Source organism: Polypterus senegalus, chromosome 16, assembly GCF_016835505.1.
Source record: "Polypterus senegalus isolate Bchr_013 chromosome 16, ASM1683550v1, whole genome shotgun sequence".
NCBI classification, from domain to species: domain Eukaryota; kingdom Metazoa; phylum Chordata; class Cladistia; order Polypteriformes; family Polypteridae; genus Polypterus; species Polypterus senegalus.
Window position 1 is genome coordinate 27,079,067 of NC_053169.1, and position 16,956 is coordinate 27,096,022.

A 16,956-nucleotide genomic window follows, 5' to 3' on the forward strand; every position below is an offset into this window, starting at 1 on the left:
TGGACTGTTTAGTCTGCTATTTTGTATTTTCATGATCGCCAACAGTTTGTGCCTTCACTATTGCCATATTTTGGATAAACATACTGGTTGACAGGGGTGTGTCCTTTGATGTTGTGATAAAATGTAATAAAAGGTCATCCATGGAAACACTTTCTTGTCTAAGCTGCGGATTCTTCACTTATTTCTCAAATTGCTATACAATTAGTTTCTTACTTGATGTCTATGGTATTTTGATCATGAGTTTTGCTTTACATTTTGGCTTTGTCGCATGTTCTTTTTGATCTGGTTTTGACCCATTTCTGGCTGTTTGTACACCTCCTTCTCTACTCGCAGACACAACACCTTTCTCATGTTAAACCAATCAAAAACATATAGAACTTGAGAAGATTTTAAGAGGTGAGACTGAAATGCTGCAAATGTCCATCTGTTCTTAGAGCTCCTTTTTACCAAACTCAGGGAAGTGTGGAGTTGAAAATGTGAAATGATGATGACATAGATTGTTAAAGGAATCTGAATATCATACTGTATAGACATTTTGTTTACCATTGATGTTAATCTGTCCGCCATTTTATTTGTATTTATATTTAGAAAGATAGTGGGGGTCGGAACCTGAAGCAATTTCATTAGACTCAGGGCCATGTGACAATCATGGTAGCTGGCTATTTAAAATAAGAGATTTTGGCTTTGAGCTGACCGTTTTAGTGACCACAAGTTTGGTTTTGTCCTTAGATTTGGCTCTGAACGTAGCCTATCGACCTCTTACCATCTTTAATATGTCGATTGGCTTCAGTAAGATCAAGATGGGTGACGACAGAAAGATATTGGGATAGATATAGAAAGAGTGTCATGTGTGTCAACCCCTGTTGGCTGGCCATTGCCACACTTCTGTTTCCACTCTGCTGTTGAAGTTGTGTATGAAGGATGGATTGAGGACATGTACAGTAAATGGACACAGAGAGAGATTTACATGGTTTAACATTTTCAAATCTACTTCATCCAGTTAAGGTTTGTTGGGAGTCTACTTTGGCAGCACTGCACGCCGGGCAGGAGCAAACAATCATCCTCGGATGGGCTCACTCTTACACATTAAAGAGGAATTTGCCATATTTAGGTTGTGGATCCTTGTCCCTCTTGAACCTCTCCTTTCAACAACCAATTAAAATATCTGTGTGGTCCTGTTATCCAAATGATATTATTCAATTCTACTGAAAATGAGGTGCGACTCAGTCCCCTTACTCCATTTACTTATGGCGAGTTGAAGCTGCAGCTTGGTGTTTTTTTTTAGCTTTTTCAGCTTCTCAGTGCACATGCTGGTGGTCTATCCAGAGACGAGCTGCTTTGGACCTCAAGGCTTTAGCAGTGATACCCTCAGAGTTGACACATCCCACACGGGTGTCATTTTCTCTGCTTCATTGTCCTCTTTGAGGAATTTTGCTGACAAAAGATGTTTGACTTTATGTTAATTAGCAGTGATCGGTCAGAGTGTTTTATTCTCTTTCCTGGGGGATTCTCTTCATGAAGTTCACAACTCAAGGGCAGTTAATATATGCTAATTAAAAGTGGGGTCAACTATTGGAGTGTCATTTTCCAATATTTTATTACACATTCTTTAACTACAGTAGACAGGAGTACAATATAAAGAGAAAAAAGCATGAGAAATAAATTTAATATAAGAACATAAGACATCTGACAAATAATAGGAGACCATTCATTCCATTGAGCGTGTTTGTTTAGCAGGTAGCTAAGTTATCACGATATCTTGACCAGGCTATTGTTAATGAGAGGTTGATGGTATGTTTTATGTGTTAGAGTTAGCACCAGACATTCTGTGTATGATGTTGTAATAGTTGCATAATCTATGTCTGCTTCAGCTGGGTCCAGTTCTAGGCTATAACATAAGCTCACTGCCTTACATGGAATAGGACAATGTTTATGAGTCTAAAACAACTACCTGTAGCTTGGAACTCTATCATCGCTCTTTTTTAGGTGAGCTGGTTACATCACCTTATTGCTTTTGTGATCGATTGTCTGCCTAGCTAACTCACGTTCTTTCCGAATTGATATTGCCACCCACATCAAGTCAGATCCCACTTCAAACACCAGTGTAGCAGATTCATTCTTCCTCATACTAGCCTTCTTATGCAGTTAAACTCACAACCTTGAATTTTCTAAACCTACCAAAAGGCTTATAAATGACCAACTTAGCCTGTAAAGCTAAAGTAGCATTCTCTTAGCCTGGGAACCTACCATTGTTGTTCTTCAGGAGGGCCTGGTGACAGCACTGTGCTTTTTTGAAATGGGCTCAGTCTTTAACTCTGTTACATTTTTACCCACTTGATGTTTTTAATAATGATAGTACTCAATTTTAAATATAACGTTTTAACACTTTTACTACTGATACCTTTTTGGGACAAATAAAGTCCTTATACAACATAGAGACAGTTATCTATCTATCTATCTATCTATCTATCTATCTATCTATCTATCTATCTATCTATCTATCTATCTATCTACAGTGGTGTGAAAAACTATTTGCCCCCTTCCTGATTTCTTATTCTTTCGCATGTTTGTCACACAAAATGTTTCTGATCATCAAACACATTTAAACATTAGTCAAGTATAACACAAGTAAACACAAAATGCAGTTTTTAAATGATGGTTTTTATTATTTAGGGAGAAAAAAAATCCAAACCTACATGGCTCTGTGTGAAAAAGTAATTGCCCCCTGAACCTAATAACTGGTTGGGCCACCCTTAGCAGCAATAACTGCAATCAAGCGTTTGCGATAACTTGCAATGAGTCTTTTACAGCGCTCTGGAGGAATTTTGGCCCACTCATCTTTGCAGAATTGTTGTAATTCAGCTTTATTTGAGGGTTTTCTAGCATGAACCGCCTTTTTAAGGTCATACCATAGCATCTCAATTGGATTCAGGTCAGGACTTTGACTAGGCCACTCCAAAGTCTTCATTTTGTTTTTCTTCAGCCATTCAGAGGTGGATTTGCTGGTGTGTTTTGGGTCATTGTCCTGTTGCAGCACCCATGATCGCTTCAGCTTGAGTTGATGAACAGATGGCCGGACATTCTCCTTCAGGATTTTTGGTAGACAGTAGAATTCATGGTTCCATCTATCACAGCAAGCCTTCCAGGTCCTGAAGCAGCAAAACAACCCCAGACCATCACACTACCACCACCATATTTTACTGTTGGTATGATGTTCTTTTCTGAAATGCTGTGTTCCTTTTACGCCAGATGTAACGGGACATTTGCCTTCCAAAAGTTCAACTTTTGTCTCATCAGTCCACAAGGTATTTTCCCAAAAGTCTTGGCAATCATTGAGATGTTTCTTAGCAAAATTTAGACGAGCCCTAATGTTCTTTTGCTTAACAGTGGTTTGCGTCTTGGAAATCTGCCATGCAGGCCGTTTTGCCCAGTCTCTTTCTTATGGTGGAGTCGTGAACACTGACCTTAATTGAGGCAAGTGAGGCCTGCAGTTCTTTAGACGTTGTCCTGGGGTCTTTTGTGACCTCTCGGATGAGTCGTCTCTGTGCTCTTGGGGTAATTTTGGTCGTCTGGCCACTCCTGGGAAGGTTCACCACTGTTCCATGTTTTTGCCATTTGTGGATAATGGCTCTCACTGTGGTTCGCTGGAGTCTCAAAGCTTTAGAAATGGCTTTATAACCTTTACCAGACTGATAGATCTCAATTACTTCTGTTCTCATTTGTTCCTGAATTTCTTTGGATCTTGGCATGATGTCTAGTTTTTGAGGTGCTTTTGGTCTACTTCTCTGTGTCAGGCAGCTCCTATTTAAGTGATTTCTTGATTGAAACAGGTGTGGCAGTAATCAGGTCTGGGGGTGGCTACGGAAATTGAACTCAGGTGTGATACACCACAGTTAGGTGATTTTTTAACAAGGGGGCAATTACTTTTTCACACAGGGCCATGTAGGTTTGGATTTTTTTCTCCTAAATAATAAAACCATCATTTAAAAACTGCATTTTGTGTTTACTTGTGTTATATTTGACTAATGGTTAAATGTGTTTGATGATCAGAAACATTTTGTGTGACAAACATGCAAAAGAATAAGAAATCAGGAAGGGGGCAAATAGTTTTTCACACCACTGTATCTATCTATCTATCTATCTGTCTGTCTGTCTGTCTGTCCCCAGAAAATGAAATCCCACCTCTGACAGCAGTGTAGCACATCCAAGGTGTGCCACCACATGCCAGCCTTCTTCTGAATATGAACCCACAAACTTGCAATTACCAGCCCTGTCAGAGTGCATCACAATGATCAATTTAAGAGTGCTCTGATAGCACGGAGTGCTACTATTTTTCTGATTCTGTGCAATGTGTTGATGTTCCCACACCGCAGTGTTAAAAGTTTTATTCATTAATTCTGTCACATTATCCACCAGCACCATTTACAATAAAGAAAATCCCACTTACTACTGTTATGATATGTGTGCACTTGAAAGGCAAAAATTTTGTGAGGTGTCTAAAAGATCGAATCATGCCCAAATCTTCACTGGCCTGTCTGAAGATTGGTCTCACCCAAAGCAGCTTGATCCCAAACTTCACAGGGGGGCTTTGGCCTACACAGGACCCACAGGAGCTCTGGATTCAAAAGTTCAAAATACTTAAGAATAGGCTTAAAAGAAAGTAGAAAGGGTTTGCCTAAAATGGCAACCCAGAGCATACACGTCCCAAATGTAATCAAATAATCAGTAGCCGATAACTTAAGGATTACATTCAAAAACTAGAAGATTGCTCCTCACAATTACATAAACTCTTCCAGCGTCAGTGAAGCCCTGAAGGATCCTCCTCTCCCCAGCCTCCATATGTATAGGCTTCAGCTTTGATGTCAGGGTCCCACCCACAAAATACAAGGACATAGATAGTATATAATAAATAAAAAGAATATTAACAAAATGTACATATTTAACAAAAACATTTAAAAGAAAGTAAGTATTATGGAAAATGAACCAAAGCCACAGAGCCCACTCTGGCTGAAACATAACACTTACAACAGTACAACAGTTTCTGATGTGTCTGACTCTGTTAGGACTGGAATATGCCATCTTAGATTTTCTGGTTATGTGAAGGCATAGAAAAATTGACAGTTAGTTTAGTGACATAAGGAATACGCTTGTATTCTCAAAAGTGATATGGTGCCATCATTGCATTGTGAGTAGTAGGTTCATTTCATAAATCTGCTTAACTCTCCAAAGTTTAAAATGGCACAATTAAAGGAAATCCCACTGCAAACACCATTACAGCAGACTCACCACAAAACTCCAATCTGAAGTTTTTGAGATGTGATTGGTATCAAATCAGCGTAGATGTAGTCTTCTCTGAATGTCAGACTCTGGTCCTTGTACCCTGTCAAGGAGGACAGTTCTGTTCACTGTGTTGATGCAGCATGTCTGATTCTTCCCAATTTCCCTGGTAGATCTTGATGCTCCATGTTTCCCTTAATGTCACCATAGATGCACTGAGGCTCAGGTCTTTTCTTGATCTTCTTCACGGCTGGGGAATGATTTTAACAGCATTTTGACAGCTCCTGCTTGCACTGCATAACAATCTCGATCTGATGCTCAGATGACTCTGTTGCTAGGTGATGACCAGAATTCAAATTGCAGACTCTCTTCATTTTTTTTTAAAACCAATCACTAAATCAATCAGTCTTTATTGTGTAGAGTGCACTTATGTGGAGACCAGCAGCGATGAGCACAGAATAAGAGGGAAAATGGAAAGGCTACTTCATTGCTGGAAAGTAAAAAACAACTGGTTAGTAGAAACAATATATGAGGCCTTCTTCAGATGTGAAAACAAAGGGAAGAGAGACATCCTTGTTATGACTTGTTTATGTGTTTATCTAGAGGGGAGAGACTGAAAGAGCTGGAGGGTAGAGCAGAGCAGAAGAAATACAAGTGAAAAATGAAGAAGAGAGTTGGGGTAATTACAGAAGATCTAGGATGGGAACGTGAACTTGGGTGAAGAGGCAGCGTGGTATTCCTGACACAGCACACAAATGAAAAGGACGGCACAACTACCATAAAGTATAGAACAATGGCCTTGGAGGGGTCTTGCTTGTTCACTTTTTTGACATGGTCAATCAGTCTTCCTAAAGCGAACTGAAAATAAGAATGCCTGAGACATCCTCTGGACACATTTACTGGTGCTAACATTCACATTTCCCAGCTGCACCTACAAGGTGAGCAAGTGTTCCTTTAAGAACTCCAAAGCATCTTCCCTGCTGGGCAGACCACAGGATGAATGAGGATTTACAATTAGGGCAGAACTGAGAGACACAACAGAAACTGCAGTCAGAAGACAGTAGAGTGGAGGAAAGAGAAATGGATTAATTATCACAATAAGTTAAATGGTTAGCTACACAGGCAGGGACAAATTAGGGACAAAACAGGCAAAATGACCCATCTAAAGATAAGCAGAGGTCCCCAAAATTTCCCCAAAAGTAAATATCTACTTTACACTGCACACATTCACAAGGATGTTTCTGGCTGGATTACGTACGCCGACCTGTCCAATCATGTGACGGCCAGATAACCGTTGCCTAGCAATAGTAATTGTGCAGAAGGTGACTGTGGTTTAAGGAAGTCCAAAGTCAAGTCAAGTTGGGGAGCATGCACTGGTACAGTGCGTTGCCGCACCCACTACACAATGAAACAACTCAGATCCCGGTTTACAACCCACTCAGGCAGACACGCGGTCCAGTCCCACCCTCTGGAAATGACCCTCTATCTGCCACAGCCAGGTGTTACGTGGGTGACCCCTCGGGTCCCCAACAATGAGGATCTTACTAGTTGGATCAGCCTTGGGGAATCGCGCCAGATGGCCATAGTGCCGTAACTGACATTCCCTCACAATGCAGGTAATGAGCCTCATTCGTGACCCCGTGAGCAACCACTCATTCGACACAAAGTCAAACCAAGGACTTCCTAGAGAGACACAGTACCAAAGGAGTTCAGTCTTCATCTCAGGTCACTGGATAGCATCCATGTCCAAAGCAATGCCTGAATTAAGCTGATCTCATATTATGGAACTTCTAGTGCTCTTTGCCCCACCTTTACATGCTGATTGGCCAGTAGATTATATTCAGTTTTGGCCAGATTAATGTATGGTCTTGAATCAAGACCAGTGTTGCCGCTAATACGTTTGCTTTGCTTTTAGTTATGACACATGATCTATAGACAAGAATCAAAATGCTGTACGCGCTTATATTGCATTTATAAGTTAATACAAAAATAACAGTATGTGCCTTTGCAAAAAGCAATTGATCATTGGGTTGACATGTTTTTAATTACGAGCCGATAAAAGCATTTGAACAATTTAATGTTGGCGTCAATAATCTTCCATAGGATTTATGGTTGTAAATCTTTGCACGTCTTCATTACCAGCTCTGCAGTGACTGTACAAATATGGGTGGGTAGCCTGGAATCAGCCACAAGTGTGTAACTCTTCAAAAACGGATCAAAGTTCAGGGTTCAATGGGGCTACCAGAGTGTAAGAGACCATGCGGACTTGAGATGCTGTAGGCCCACCACTGACACCAAACAGCTGCAAAGTCACCCTGGTGGTCCCTGTTAAAGGCTGTTTACAGTGGAAGGAGAATTGGAAAGCCAACGGGGAGAAAATTTGAGTGGAGGATGAAAGGCAAGAAGGAGCCTACAATGGGAGAGAAGACCCCTCACCATTCAGTCAGAGTTAAACTGTGCCATGCAGACCCAATGGGGTTATCAGGTTTTTACTTTTTGTCATCTCTCTGTTTCTCTTTTATCATCTCTTTCCTGATGTTTGATAAAATACATTTCTCTTTTGTAACATTATTATTATTTTGGCCTGGAGCAACAATCGGAGGCCTTGTTCCCCCATCTCTGGTGTTTTCATTTGTATAAAATGATGCCATTCTCCCGCCATGCTTGTTTTTATTTTTCCTAAACATGTGCAAACACTTTATAGTGTGGAAATGACCACAGAATCCTGCACGAATGCCATTTTTATGCAGTAAGGGTTTGTAGACATCCAGTTCTTGACAAATGCAGTGTTTTTGTCACTGTTTTCATGGATCAGTAATCTTTATAGTCACTGAAATTGGAGTGTGGAGAGCAGATAGTGCTTGCCTTCTCAGATTGCTCCACAGAGATTCTCTTGGGTGAGATTGTCTGTTTGCTGTCTTGTATGGCCTGAATGCGGCCGGGAGAGTGTGGAGTTTTATGAGGTAGATGTTGTAGTTTGCCAGACAGGTTTATGTTGTTTTTTATTTGGGAGACGTAATTCACTTTCTTGGTCCGCAGTATGGTCAGAGTCAGCCATTCTGTTTAGTGTCCTTTGAGTGATTCACGATATTTATGGGAGATTTGTTGCTGCCCGCTTTCATCAGCTGGAAGTGTTTGAAAATCAGTTGGTTTTAAAATGACGTAAACTTTACAAAATGCAAGACTCTCAAACCTCATCTCATCATCTCTCAAAATCTGCTTAAGGATTTCATGTGAATCAGTCACAGTAGCACAAACCAGGAGCGAGTACTGGATGCCGCCACTAGTCAGTCGTGTTTTGTGACATGTTTGGAATGGGAAAAGAAAAACAGGAGACCTGGAGAAAAAGAGACAACAGAGGAATGTGCACACTCCACAGTGACAGGTCTAGATTTGAACCTGCATCTGTGAAACAGCAGCCGTCATGCCATCTTTGATAGTGTTGATCGGCAAAATCCACCGTTGTTTTGTGCAGAAAATATGCTGGTGACCTGGTTCTCTTAATATTTTTCTGGAAATTCACTTTGTTGTCGGCATAGACACTGTGAACGCTAGAGGTCGCTTTTGCTCCTTTAAACCCAACAGACAGATACCCAGACACTGGGTAAAAGCATGAAGAAGTTGTTTTAATTCTTTTTTCTTCTTCACAGTGCCTTTCAAGCACCACAGCCACCATATACAATTAAATGAACAATAAACTACCAAAATTCTCTTTCCTTCACACCTCCCAGCAAGGTCTGTCCTACTCCTCCCGACTCCGGCTCGCATGCTGGGTTCACAACAGTCCTTTAAATAATCCTTGATCTGGAAGTACTTCTGTACTTCCTCCCACGTGACTTGCCAGCACTTCCGGGTCAGATGGAGGACTTGAATTTTTCTTCATTCCGGAAGTATTTCGCAGCTGCTATCCTCGTGACTTGGGTGTGCTTCCAGACTATGGATGAGATTTAACTCCTCCGGTCCTCATGCAGTGTCCCCTGGCGGTACCCACAGCACCCAGCAGGGCTGTGGTATTAAACTACATGTCACATAGTGCACTGGGGGAATCCGGGACAACGCTGCAGTCCAGGGGAGCTGCCATCTAGCGTTTTGGGGGAAGCAGTGTCCTTGAAACCAACTCGAGAGAGGTGATCACATGCTATCGAATCAGTGGGGGGCAAGTGTTAGGGAATTCATACTTCCTGTTTTCCACTGTCTGACAGAAATTTTACCATCCTGATATTTTATTCTATTAGTTTTATCTGAGGTAGGCATAATGATGAAGCTGTTAGCACTGCTGGCTCACAGCTCAGTTCAAATTTCCATCCACGATAATCTGTCCAGCATAGTTGGCAGACACTTCCTTTGCCCCCAGGGTCACTTAAAAGACCATTACAGTAATCCCTCCTCGATCGCGGGGGTTGCGTTCCAGAACCCCCCGCGATAGATGAAAATCCACGAAGTAGAAACCATATGTTTGTATAGTTATTTTTATATATTTTAAGCCCTTATAAACTCTCCCACACTGTTAACATTATTAGAGCCCTCTAGACATGCAATAACACCCTTTAGTCAAAAGTTTAAACTGTGCTCCATGACAAGACAGAGATGACAGTTCTTTCTCACAATTAAAAGAATGCAAACAGATCTTCTCTTCAGGAGCAGAGAATTTCAGAGAGAGAGAGAGCGCGCTCGCAAAGAAAAGCAAACAATCAAAAAATCAATACATGTGCCTTTAAGTTTGCCGCGGCATTTTTTAGAGGAGCGTCAGTATCTTCTAAGCAAACAGCCTCTGTGCAAACAGCCCCTCTGCTCACATCTCCTCCGTCAGGCGCAGAGGAATGTCAGAGAGGGTGAGATAGAGGCAGAGACAAGCAAACAATCAAGATCCGCGCGGGATGCATATCTTATAGCATTGAGGAGTTTTAGTTAATATATAATACATGCTCTGATTGGGTAGCTTCTAAGCCATCCGCAAATAGCATCCCTTGTATGAAATCAACTGGGCAAACAAACTGAGGAAGCAAGTACCATAAATTAAAAGACCCATTGTCCGCAGAAATCCCCGAACCAGCGAAAAATCTGTGATATATATTTAGATGTGCTTACATTTAAAATCTGCAATAGAGTGAAGCCGCGAAAGTCGAAGCACGATATAGCGAGGGATTACTGTATATCATTATATTCCACTCAACCCTAGCTCACGTTCTCCTTCCCCATTGACTTCAATGCATTTCACGGAGTTCAGTGAAGTTCCTGAACATTTCCTCGATTTCGTCGGACTTGAGGTGAAGTGAATTAAGTGAGGTTTGCTCATCACTAATCCTCAAATAAAACAGCAGAAAATACAAAAATCATGCAACACTAGCTTTTAAAGGAATACTCCACACAAAAATAGTACTTTATATGTGTTACTTACTCCATCACTTACCATCTATGTTATATGGGTTGGAGACGGTGGCACTGACCAGAAAGCAGGAGACAGAGCTGGAGGTGGCAGAGTTGAAGGTGCTAAGATTTGCATTGGGCATGATGAGGATGGATAGGATTAGAAATGAGGACATTAGAGGGTCAGCTCAAGTTGGACGGTTGGGAGACAAAATCAGAGAAGCGAGATTGCGTTGGTTTGGACATGTGCAGAGGAGAGATGCTGAGTATATTGGGAGAAGGATGCTAAGGATAGAGCTGCCAAGGAAAAGGAAAAGAGGAAGGCCTAAGAGAAGGTTTATGGATGTGGTGAGAGAGGACTTGCAGGTTATGGGTGTGACAGAACAAGATGACAAGGACAGAAAGATATGGAAGAAGATGATCCACTGTGGCGACCCCTAATGGGAGCAGCCAAAAGAAGAAGAAGACTTATTCCATGTAGTTTGTAGTAGTGGCTGAGAGAAATGTTTTATCTCATGGTTTCATATTGATGAAGCAAACTCAATGGAACCCTGCGGTGAACAGTTCTGGACAAAGCAAAATGATGTGAAAAATCTTCATGGAAAAAAAGAGAAAAAAAATTCTTGCGTAACTCGTGTTTCATAAGCCACATGTCCATTATTCATTTGTATGGTCAAAATGTGCAAATATGAATTACAGTCGACCCTTGACATACGACCAGCCTGACATGCGAACAACTTGATTTACGACCAAAATTTTGTTTTGATTTACGACCAATATCTTGCGTTACGACCCGAATGCGGTCACGTGTATCCGCTTGTGAGATTGTAAACAAACAGCCGAGAGCGTTCGTAAGCGTCAGTCGGAGCCCAGATACATGTGTTTGTGGACGTAATTTTGGTCAGTGCAGTGATTTATCAATATATATAATTCACTAAGACCATGACAAGCAAGACACATAATTGCTAAGGAAGGAAGAGAAGGTAACAAAGGTAAAGAAAGCGATTGTTAAGGGATGTTAGCTAGCGGGCTGGCGCAGCACATGATGATGTCATCAGGCTGAGTCAGCACCGGCTTGCTTTGGAGTGTATTATTACAGCAGTTCACAACACGGCCAGCTTTGAACTGAGTGCTCGACTACTGTCATTATTATCTTGAGAAACAGCGATCACAATCGAAACGAAGAAGGAAAATGTGCTGAAATATGAGAGTGGCGTTTGTGACCGATCTCGCTAATATGTACAGCATGTCGAAATCCACCATCTCGACAATTTTACAAAGAAAAGATTTGCATAAGGAGGCTCCTTCTAAACAATAACCACCTTCCGTTTCATTCTCCTCCTCCTCACTTCCTGCAGCCCAAAGATGTCAAATTAAATGGTGAGTACAGTATGAAATTGTTGTTTCTGGTAGGCTAGGCACTTGTTATAACTTTTTGGTTAGTACATTACAAAAATTCTTGGTGTTTCGGTAAATTATGCGCATTATACAAACCTTTTTTATTATGAAAAGGTTAAGTGTTGCTGTGGTAGGTTCGGAGTGCATTATGAGTATTTCCATTATTTCTTATGGGAAAAATAATCTTGACTTACAACCAACTTGAGTTACAACCATCCCTCGCGAACGAATTGAGTTCGTAAGTCAAGGGGCCACTGTATATATGTCTTTTCCTATATACGATATCTGTAAAAACTGCTTCTGCCTCGCCTGGACTATATAGTTTCCCACTGAAGTCTAAAGTTAACTGCCATCTTTTTGTAAAGTGTAAACCGATTTCTCGTTGGCCTCTGCGCACTCCCAGTGAATGCTGGGAACTGAAGTCCTCTTAGAACAATGTCCGCAGAGTCCTCTCAACAACGGGCTTGTTTATTAAACAACTAAACACAGCAACACTGCAACACCTGCAGGTTCTGATTTATTTGTTCCGCCAAAAAGTCTCCACCCTCTTCCTCATAGCAAGGATTTGGCTGCTGCCATTCAAACACCTTGCCCCGCCCAGTCTGCTCCCAGCCACTCCCCTTCGCCTGTCCAGAGTGTGAGGTGTTCACAGATCCCTATCTTTCTGTCCTGCCTGTAAGGATCTTCATCTACTCTGTTTCAACATTTCCCTGCAAACTCAGTAATGGGCACTGAGTACTTTAAAACACACATGATGCAATGCATCCTTTTCCCAGTGTTTTGTTTAGCTTAAAAATTCATAGAACATGTATCTGTGTTTTCAGTTTTAATATGGTGTATATATATTTTGTTGCTGGCTTTATGTCAATCTGATGAGGTGGCTTTTTTCGGTCTAGGAGCCCCCCTGGAGTTGTGGGGTCAGTGCATCTTGCATCATGTCCTATTTCTATCATTAGACTCGCAAACAGAAGGTCATTTCATGGAGCGTGAAGCTCAAAATGGGAGACACAGTAAGTCAAAAATGAGAAAACGTGTATAGAAGTATTTATCATTTGGAGGATCCTCAAGTAGGATGATTCAGTCATTAGAGTACAAACCTACACTTAACTGCCTTGGACGACCCCTAAGAATTTTGACAATTTGGTCAATTTGCAAAATTTAATTAGCCCTTTAAACTTCTCATAAAGCGCCTAATCAACCAAATCTGCATAATTTACTAAAATGTCACTTTGGGAGAAAATCTGGAAAGTCGATAGAAAAAATGTTGTAATTAAAAATGTATTGAGACAAATTGAGATTTATGATCTGAGCGACCTTTTCAGAACCCTTTTAATCATAATTGTTCACCTTCCAGTTTGAAGGAGCACAAGTGCTGTCTTTTTAATGTGTTAATTCAAGCAGTGTATATTTATTAGAAATTCTCTTTTATGTTCACTCACCATGAAGTAAAAAGAAACATGAATAATGCTGACTTGATAATTATGATAATAGAAAGTAAAACAAAATAATCCAACATCTGCTTTATTATTCTCAGAAAACAGTTAAAATTTTCAAATGAAGTATAATTTCTTAGAGCTTACGTTTCTGTAGTAGTCATAGTTTGTTCCTACCTTCGCAAATGTTGCTTTAAAATGTTTCCCAACGATGACATAAATCTGTAAGCCAAACCCATCTGCTTAATCCAGTTCAGGGTGGTGGGTTCGACCAGAGCCCACCCTGGACTGGCCAGTCAGATCTGAAAAGCAAGTGCTGACTTGCACTGATGGAAACACAAGACCGCTGGGGTTGTAAGATGAACAGAGATATATGAAAAATATAAAGGATGACCTTACAAAAAATTCGATGGATGGATGGATGGATGGAAGAAGAGTTAAGCGACATTCACTAGCCACCTTGACCCCTAGAAGCTGAGACTTTCCTTGATTGAACCATCCAAGGGAAGTAGAATTTGTTTGTTCTCCTTTATATGGACAATTTTCAGTTTTCCATGTTGACAGTCAATCTCAAGAGCAGGGGGTCCTAAAAGCTGAAGGTCCACAACTTACTGATGTCCTAAGAGTTTTCCATTTATTTATAGCCTGAGCCCTTGGCATTCAGGACGTTTGTAATTCGGCTGTGTCTTACTGCATCTTGTTGTTTCTGAATTCTGAATCCCCAGCTATTTTTCCAGCCTTCAGATGGACTTCAGGTTCTACATTCTTCACTTATGTACAAAATAGTGTTGGATCGATACTATAATTTAGACTTCGGCACTGATACCATCATTCACACCTCAGTACTGAAGGAAATAATAGATAACCCTCCTTCCCCTTCCAAACTAACTCTCAGTTGTTTCGTCCCCTTGACCTGCACCACCCATGGCACCCAGCTCTGCCACACTCCAATCACCCAGAGTTAGACTGCCATACTGTCCTCTAGTTCCACCATGGTCTGGCTGAGGCTCATAATTTCTTAATCTCAATCCCTCAGGCTTTCGAGTGTACCGATACACGCAAATTATAACGAGAAGCGGGCAGATCCCCTTGGAGCTTTGAGAGCAATGATGTATGCATATTATAATGGTGGGGTTGGGGGTTCCCTAGGAGTTTCCGGCACACCTGTATGTACATGTTATATAAAGGCATAGGGGTGGATTGTGGGGTATATGGGGGTGTCCCCCTAGCAGTTTCAAGCACTCTGATATACATTTACCAAGGAGTAGGAGGGAGTTGGATATAGGGGGGATTCCCCCCTTGAAGTTTTGAGGATGCCAATATACAAATATTGCTTCAAAGAGCAATATCGATTCAGAGTGCGGGGTGCCGATATGCCATCATTAACTGCCAGTACCGAATTTAGCATAATGCTGGAATAGTACCGTTTTAAAAACTGGGTGGTTGGGTATTTTTTTAGTACTGGGATACCACACAGCACTCATACAGTACATCATCTCGTAATCTTTCATAATCGATTTATATTTGCCCCATTTATTTGGTAGTAGTGTCTCCTGAGAGAGTCATGTTGTTTTCCCTGTTACTGCTGACCAGGCTGTAATCTCTAATCCGATCTTTGTATTCTTCAGGTTTAAGGGTTGGGTTTTGTTTTTATGATTGTGTAATAAATTTTGCAATGAAATTCATTCCTCTAAAGCACACCAGCATATCAGGTTTATTAAACCTCTAAAAACCATTATAGTTTTGCACAAAATGTTATGATTACATTTGCCATTACCTCTTGCGAGGGTTCACCTCTTCCAATGAATGCTAATAATATGGATGCGGCTGATAAATGATTCCCACTTGTTATAAAACACACAGCTACACAGCTCTGGATGAGAGCGTCAATAAATCACTGTGAACTCGATGGCTCACTTAGTTCGTCTTCATTTTCACAGACATTAGCTACTGATACTGAAATTCAGTTTTTGCTCTTTTTGTGCATACCCTGAGACCCGGCGATACCCAAGTGATTGAGGAATGGAAACAAGACTGCTGGCCATGAAAGTCCCAAGGACCATCTTGTGCATCATGACACATCTTTACCACCATCATACTAGAAAAAATACACCGTAGGGCAGCACAGTATTAAGCTTGCTTTCTTTAAATGGATCTTGTGAAATTTAGAATTTGGGTGTTTTTAGGATTATCAGAAAGGGTGGTCTTTTTACAGCCATAAGTCTCATACATACTGTATACTGTAGAGAGCCCCTTTTAACACTAGAATTACCAGAGCCTATGAAAAAACTCGTAGATCCATCCCACCTTAAATCGCTTCTCACCTCTCTGTCAGTGTCTTTTGTCCTTTAAATGTGTTGATCAGCAGCAAGCAGCCTGCTATTACACCCCCCACCCCACACAATTTTCTCAGCTCAAGTCTGTTTACCTGCGTGTCAGTTACTTGGAGTTGTATAGAGTGAAAAGTCAAGCAAAATGACACCTTTTATAAATACTATATCGTTATTTGGAACACGTCTACAACAATCTATGTAAACACATCGTTAAAAAAGAAACGTTTTTCATGTTTTAGTAATAATGAAGTTTATAATGTGTTTTACTATGAATGCTGCCATTTTGATTGCTATAAAAATTTTACCCAGAATGCATCAGCTGTGATCGATGAGTAACGTCATCAGAATGACCATATAAACGTCATCATGTGTACTTCGGGATAACCCGAGATTAGGATAATTTTGTGTGTTGGCAAACTCATTTTTGTTGTGTTTTTTCCTTGTATAAAAACTTCTGATAGGTAGACTTTGATTCTTGGTTAGTGTTTTAGGTTTGACGAAAGACAGGTCAGAATTCCGGTTCACGAATTTAACACAAATCACAATTACGTCTCATCTTCCGACGTCTCCTTTGAGTTAAAACACTCCTGGCCTGACTAAATAGCATCTGATTCTTTCTCAGTTGCTCATCTTACATTCCACCCAAGGACTCACTCTCATGCCTTATCTCACTCTCTCCTCTGGCCCTGACCTCCCTGCCTCACTCCAGTTGAGCCTGCCCCACAAAGTCTTCCTCCAATTCAAGACTCCGATGTCTTCTGACCATGAGAGAGCTTTCCCGTCTGGCCAAGCCCCAGAATTGCTTCTGGGTCATCAGCAGCCCTAAATTTACTCTGAGGGCACCAGGCTAGAACTTCCTTTTATGGCTTCTGCTGTCCCAGCAACCCTGAGGCTTTAGGAGTCAAAGATGTCCTCCCTTGCTACCTGCTCTTTTAGAGGTAGGACAGCACAATGCCATACTATCCCTCCTGGGACTGTGTGCCCTCAAATGGCTAAGACATGTTGGAGGGCCAGGTATCCCATCCCAAGTGCTGACCTCCAGTGTTCTCTGAGAATATCGTATGGTTCTGGCTCTTCTCTTGTTCTCTTACTGAGGACTCCGCCTAATCAAGTGGTACATGTATAGAGTTTACTGTCCCCTGGTAGCT

General features: G+C 41.2%; 1 protein-coding gene across 3 annotated transcripts in view; it reads left to right on the forward strand.

Moving 5' to 3' along the window:
- The window catches only part of ryr2a (ryanodine receptor 2a (cardiac)), a 612,010-nt gene that overhangs the window by 13,077 nt on the left and 581,977 nt on the right, over window positions 1-16,956 (forward strand). The gene's annotated exons all lie outside the window — the stretch shown is intronic.